At 40.1% G+C, this 7,526-nt stretch overlaps 1 long non-coding RNA gene across 1 annotated transcript in view; it reads right to left on the bottom strand.

Annotated features, from left to right (window-relative positions):
* LOC135104496 (uncharacterized) overlaps positions 1–5,853 on the bottom strand; it is a 31,766-nt gene extending 25,913 nt beyond the window's left edge. Inside the window, exons 1-2 of the long non-coding RNA XR_010270459.1 lie at positions 5,361–5,853; positions 143–218 (exon numbers count right to left, since the gene is read on the bottom strand). This is a non-coding gene — a long non-coding RNA (uncharacterized LOC135104496). The remainder of the gene's footprint in view (positions 1–142; positions 219–5,360) is intronic.
* Between the last annotated feature and the right edge of the window lie 1,673 nt (positions 5,854–7,526).

Raw genomic sequence — 7,526 nt, forward strand, 5'->3', positions numbered from 1 at the left:
GTCAGAATGAAGGAACTCAACTACCATCACTGAAAACTACCCTAAATATAGGAAATGGTGAGGTGAGAGTGGGATTTGCCAACCATGTTGTTTATGCCCTTCTAAATCTAAATTGAAAAAAATGCATTTCCATTGGACTTACCCACTTTTTCAGGCAGTCATTCATGCAGAAGCCACCAAATCAAGCAGGAGTGTAGTTCAAGGCATGCTCATTCCATCTGTAATAAGAAAAAAATATATTAGAGTTAGTAATGTAGTTAGAGTGCAAGAGAAATTCAATTCAGAAAAAAAAAAACTGCTTCCTTAGGTTTTGGCTAAGAGACCCCCCAAAAAACCTACCAACATTTACAAAAAAATAAATCTTCTGATAAAAGTATGTATCCTATAAGGCTGGTGTAGGAGAATATCACTGATAAAATGAAGTATTTTTTTATGTATCTGCTTTACATATACTTAAATTTTGTGCATGACAGTTTTTTTTGTGTGAAGTGCATCTCTACTGGACTATGCATCTCCACTGATACTTGTACCTTTATGCTGGTGAAGCTCCTAATTAGCTTAGTTCGAGATCCATACAAATCAATGTTAAACTGGAGTAGTAATTCATGATACGTCATGAATTATCTCAACTTGAAGTGACTTGACTCAATGCAACTTGCTTGATGTAAATGTACTCTAACAATAATAACCACCAAGATCAATACAACTATATAAGTTCATGAAGTTATAGGTTATATTAGGAAGCTATATTTCACTGATGTTTGATCCCACTCACCAGAAAATCCCAGATTCTCACCAGGCCAGGAAAAGAGAAAAATGAGATTGGGATGTACATTTCTAAGGCTAACATTTTACTTTTCTGTATTATTATATATTTTTTTCACCTGTCAAGCATTTGAACTAGGTAATGACTGTCAAAGGATTTCATTAGGAATGGACTGCTACCATACTGTGTGTGACAAGGGAAGGTTTAAGCAGTTTTCCACAAACTCACTCTTTATGGTTTACTGACATGACAACAGCATGTGGCATGACCACATGTGCTCCACTACACCCTAGCAGTCATGCCAGCAGGTGACTGAACACGCAGAGCATGTTGGAAGTGAGAGTGGCTCAATAAGGAGTTAACAAAAACAGGAGTGCAAAATGGAGTAAATATTTGATGCCAGAATAATTAATATCTGGAATAGTTTCCTAGAATATATAGTGGAAAGTGAATATAACAATATGTTTAAAGCCAGATACAATAGATATATATGAGACTAATAAAAAAAAACAACCTAGAACATAAGAAAATAACGGAAGCTAAAAGAAGCCATCAGACCTACACTAGGTAATCACTGTAGGCAGAAAGAGGTACACTGTGCACTGTGACTCCCCTGTGTGGTGGGTTACTGGTCTTGGAGGAAATCACTGTAATAACTAAACAAATATTATATCAAGTTTGGATGAAAACAGAAGCAAAGAAAAAACAAGAACCACCATGGAACTGAATTGAAAGAACATTAACATTTTCACCCAAGGGCTACATAGATTAAGTTAGGTTTAGATTAATTCAGTTTATTAAAATCACTGCTGATCCCATTATAGTGTAGATCACAATTTGAAAAAGCATAAAATCTTTACCCCAAAAATTAATACTGTCTGTTTCAAAATTAGTAGGGCAAGGTATTTTATGCTTTCTAGTTTGTTATACTCTTCCACTGTTTTCTCTTTTTACAAATTTCAAACACAATTGTCTTTGTCTCGTGTACTCAATTTTTCATTAAATACCACTTCTCCAACTGCACTGTCTTCCTCTTCTATATACAATCTTTGTAACTTTCAATTTTATTCTGAGATCTGCATAACCTAGTTATATTTAAGATTCCCTGGAAAAGGCCCTGGTGTGCCTATAGTTCCAATCTGGCAGCTTCAACACTGTCTGTTGGTAGGCCACATACGCTTTCAATCTGTTCCCTATAATTAAATTTTTTATATCTTTTTCCAAAATTTATCCGATCTGGACTCAAACATTGAGCCTGTATTCACGACCCATTCTGGCAAGCTATTCAAACTGTTGACAACAAGGTTGGGAAATTTATATTTTCTCATGTCTAGCCTAGTTCTTGGCTTGTATATCTAACTAGTGCTCTCCTGTGTTGTGCTGTCAAACTTCAGTTAGAAGAGGTCCTCAGTACATTCCCTGTCATACTTCCCAGTTATAATTTTGATTGCCTCAATTTGGTCAGCCTGTGATCACCTGCATGTTGGAGTGAGCAGATTTGGCTTCCTCAGTGAGTCCTGGCAGAGCTATTCTCTTAGGCAAGGCACCAGCTTAGTTGCTTTCCTCTGAACATTCTCACTTGCTTCTACATCTTTCACCATGTGGGGTGGTAAATCTTACCAATAGCAGCTCCTCTTGCAGCAACTAAATTACACACATACGGTGATGAATACTGTCAGTACAACACATGATCTGTCTTATGCTGCATCACAAATTCTAAGTCCATGGTGATGAGGCTTGCTTGGAGGGATACAGTGTAATGTGTGTTAGTATGTTGGTTTCCAGTATGGAATGGAGCATGCTCTTTTGTATCTCTTTCATTCAGCCAATGAAAGCTGTTCTTTTAATGATGTATGAGAACATCATTGAACATCATTTACTTACTTCCAGCCGATATGTCAATTATTTTTGGCCAATCAACACTACATCTACATGTATATGTGGCAGCCACCACAGTCAGCTGGATACCTGCAGAGGTATTCAGTGTCATAATGGCAGCTGAGTGAAGTGAATCCAAATTTAAATATCAGGATTTTATTATGAAGTTATGTAAACAAGATGATTTGGGTGTACAGTTCTTAAGATCGCAGTGTGCTGACAAAATCTGTCAAGTGATGAACAACTGGTGGCAGTGGTACCCTTTGAGGATGGCAGTGGTACCCTTTGAGGATAAGGAAGAGGAGGTTGACTAACCACTACCTGGACCCTCATCTTCCTATTTATGTATATGATTAGGTTAATATTCTATTCTTAAGCAGGGGTCCAGTGAGGCTAAGCCCCCCAAGGTTAGGTTAAGTTAGTGTCCTTAAGAGTGCTGGCTTAGGTTATTTGAAAAGGAAGTCCATTCTCCTGTTCCTGTTTTGTGCAAACAGATCAATAAATTGAAAATTGAAAAATTTAGTTCTTTCAATATATATATATATATATATATATATATATATATATATATATATATATATATATATATATATATATATATATATATATATATATATATATATATATATATAGAGAGAGAGAGAGAGAGAGAGAGAGAGAGAGAGAGAGAGAGAGAGAGAGAGAGAGAGAGAGAGAGAGAGAGAGAGAGAGAGAGAGAGAGAGAGAGAGAGAGAGAGAGAGAGAGAGAGAGAGAGAGAGAGACTCCGCCATGTACTCGCGCGCGTACATTTTCAACACACACACACACACACACACACACACACACACACACACACACACTGCATAAGCATATGTACAACGAAAGACAAGACAACACACACACACACACACACACACACACACACACACACTGCATAAGCATCTGTACAGCGAAAGACAAGGCAACACACACACACACACACACACACACACACACACTGCATAAGCATCTGTACAACGTAAGACAAGGCAACACACACACACACACACACACACACACACACACACACTGCATAAGCATATGTACAACGAAAGACAAGGCAACACACACACACACACACACACACACACACACACACACACACACTGCATAAGCATCTGTACAATGAAAGACAAGGCAACACACACACACACACACACACACACACACACACACACACACACACACTGCATAAGCATCTGTACAACGAAAGACAAGGCAACATACACACACACACACACACACACACACACTGCATAAGCATCTGTACAACGTAAGACAAGGCAACACACACACACACACACACACACACACACACACACACTGCATCACCATCTGCACAACGAAAGATAAGGCAACACACACACACACACACACTGCATAATAATCTATACAACGAAAGACAAAGCAACACACACTGCATCACCATCTGTACAACGAAAAATAACACACACACACACACACACACACACACACACACACACACCTAGAAATACCTTGAAAAAAACACTGAATATTTACTGGGAGGGACTGGAAGGGAGTTAGGGAAGGTACCACTCTGATAACGTCACGGGGGGGGGCTTGTGACGTCACGGCTGGGGGTTGATGACGTCACAGCGACCGTTGTTTACGTACGTACGTATTTCATTTTGAAAATGACCCCTCTAAAAAACGCAGCTAGACAGGAATGCTTTATAAATTCAGACTTGCCACACATTTTAACTAATACCACAAATAACAACACATTTCAAAACGCAGTAGTATTAAAGATATTTAAAAAGAAGTATCTGGAAACTGTTCGAACCTTCACCCCATTTAAAATCGTTCAAATGTCCACCCATTCTGTCTTAAACATAACGGAAAACACTTTAAAAAATCTGAACTATTTTCTAAAACCATTTAAAGTGAGCTACAAGCACAAATAAAAAATCTACCGAAAAAAAAAACAATATTATTGGAAGTTGAACACGAATAAAAACAAGTGTACGGTGCACGCATTTCACTGAGCGGGACGGCAACACACTTAAAAAAACACCAACTATTTTTTAAAACCAATAAGAACCTAGTACAGGCTGAAAAAAAAAAATAGTTTTGGGACCGTAAAAAAAAATACGCCGAAAACGGCCCTCTTATTTACACAAAAACAACGCCCAAATCACCACTTTTCACGCAACACACGCGCTCAAATAACTTAAAAAACAGTGAAATATTTTTACAAACCATAAAATCTTAGCTACAAGCCGAAATAAAATACTTAGGAAATAAAAAAAATAATATTGGAACCGGAGGGGGCTGGGGAGCCTTATCAAAGATGGCGGTGGGGGGCCAGTGGAGGGGACGACCAACCCTTCTCACTCATTTAAACCCTCGCCAAACTTAAACTAAGTAATGGCAGGTATATCTAACGAGCGGATATTAAAGGCTGGTCATGTGGCTCCGCTTTGCGACAGTATTGGCTTAAAACACTCACAAATAAGATAGATAATGGCTGATAAATAGAGACGACCCAGATTGTTTACATTTTCATTAAGTTAAATTTTACGGTTTTTAGCAACGAGACGAGGCTGACACAGGGATATATTGTGCTGGAAGTTAGGTGAGATGCGTTAAAATGAGTTAAAACCGTGGATTGTTCAGTTATTCATTAAAAAGTTACGTTAAGTTACCTAAATTTATTCTAACACTTCCTGACCTTACCTTCCCTGTGGTGGTGATGGCTGGTGGACGATGCCCCCTCCTCACTATGGCTGGCTGTCTAGCACCTTCTCACAGCCAAACTTTTCTTTATTTTGCTTGTTTTCACCCACTGCTGCCTTCGGGTGTCCACTGCTAGAGCCCACGCCTTCCTCATTACCAACTAAAGAAGGTTTAACTCATGGGTAAGCCTTGGCAGCCACTGTGTAGGCGTGGTTACACACACACACACACACAAACAACAACAACAAATTCTGTCAGGCTGGGAGTTGAAACAGATGCGTACTAACACCACCCATAGACGCGACACACTAACTAGTTAACTTGTCAGGCAGCAGCTCAGTGTTGCCAGATTGTTTTGGCCATATTATCGTTCGTACTACACAGGTTGAAATTATTGTACGCTGGGCCGCCGCCGCGAAGTTGCTGCGCGCTAGTGTGTTGTGAGCAGGCGTAGGGGTGGAGTGTGAGTGTGGCTGTGGTCGCGGACAACTGAAGCGGACCAAAGTATGCGAGTTTTGATGAAATATTTGACATGTTGCATCATGGAATTACAGTTATCTGTTTTTTCATCACACACACACACCTCTCTCTCTCTCTCTCTCTCTCTCTCTCTCTCTCTCTCTCTCTCTCTCTCTCTCTCTCTCTCTATATATATATATATATAACCTAAATTCTGCTGTGTTTGGAAAGTGGCAGTTTTGCATAATTGGAATAATTACATATGTACGATAATTTTACCAGAAGTACAATAATTTCAACCTGTGTAGTACGATAATATGGCCAAAACAATCTGGCAACGCTGGTCCTTACTCATAACACCCATCCACCTTCCTCTCACACATCCCACACACATGCACTAACACATTATGACCAGTGACACCTGCTATTTGTCTCTGCTTGAAAGAAGTGGAGGAGGAAAGAGAATGAAGGAGGGGGATATTGATGGGAAGAAGGTATTGGGGAGTAATGCATGTTGGGTGATGAATGGGAGGATGTTCAGGGGAGAAGAGAACACTGAAGGGGTTGGATATAGGGTGGAGGGAGGGATATGGGGAGCTAGAGATGAGGAATGCGGTTGCTGTTGGAGAAACGAGGTGGTTCTGGAAACAGAGTATGGGATGGAAGGCAGGAGATGCATGATGATGGGATGGGTAGATTGGGTGAAGAGATGCTGAGGAACAGGTAAGTGAAGAAGTAAAAAAAAAAAGAAAAAAAAAAGAATAGTTTTTATGCAGGAATTGGAGAGTATTTTGCTGGATCAACATATTATTTTAATCTAAAAACTACCTGTGGGCTGCGTTATTTTCCTGGTGATTAAGTTTCTCATTAAACGTAAGGGAAACACTTGCATATATACATATAAATATTTTTCTGTTCTCTCGTGAGGCAAGTATTTTTATCGCTGACTGCATAATGAAATTCCCTTGATATTCACTGCGTTTACACTTAATTTTTTTTTTTTTTTATCGAATCAAAATCTTCTTCGCTAATATCCACAAGTGGTTCGTTGCCGAACACCCTTAAAGCTGCATTGTTGTGGCGGGCGAGAATGTGAAGCAGGGGCAGGTTAGCCCTTTGGCGAACCACCCATTCCTCCTTTACCCATCCACCCTTCATCCACCAGTCAAACAGCCAATCTCTCTCTCTCTCTCTCTCACACACACACACACACACACACACACACACACACACACCATTTTATGAACGCGTCTGGGGACAAAAAGCATGTTAGGGTTCGAGATTGATTTGCGTTTCTTCGAGTTGTTTTTTGAATCTGACTGAATCCTTTTGAAGGACGGATCGGGGCTGAATTGTTTCATACCGTGCCCGTACCTTACTAAAGCCTAAATTACTCCACACAGCGATGCAGGCAAGGTAGCCCCAAGCGTCACCCACAGCGCCACTAAATCACTTCTGCCTTACCCCTGCCAACTTCTATCCTTGTGCAGTAGTTTGCTTCCCACTTCAATAACTTCCTGACACCGTCCTATGATTTCTGAGCCGTCCTGTCCTGCTTCTGACACCTCCTTCACGTCACTAACACGACTGTGAGTACGTGAGGATCCCAAAAAGGCACGTTCCACCCGTTCCGTTTCAGTTTGTATCACATCACTACTCCGTGTTCCGTTGTTGACACTGGATCTCTGGGCCACGAGCCGCTGTGTA

Source organism: Scylla paramamosain, chromosome 10, assembly GCF_035594125.1.
Source record: "Scylla paramamosain isolate STU-SP2022 chromosome 10, ASM3559412v1, whole genome shotgun sequence".
NCBI lineage: Eukaryota > Metazoa > Arthropoda > Malacostraca > Decapoda > Portunidae > Scylla > Scylla paramamosain.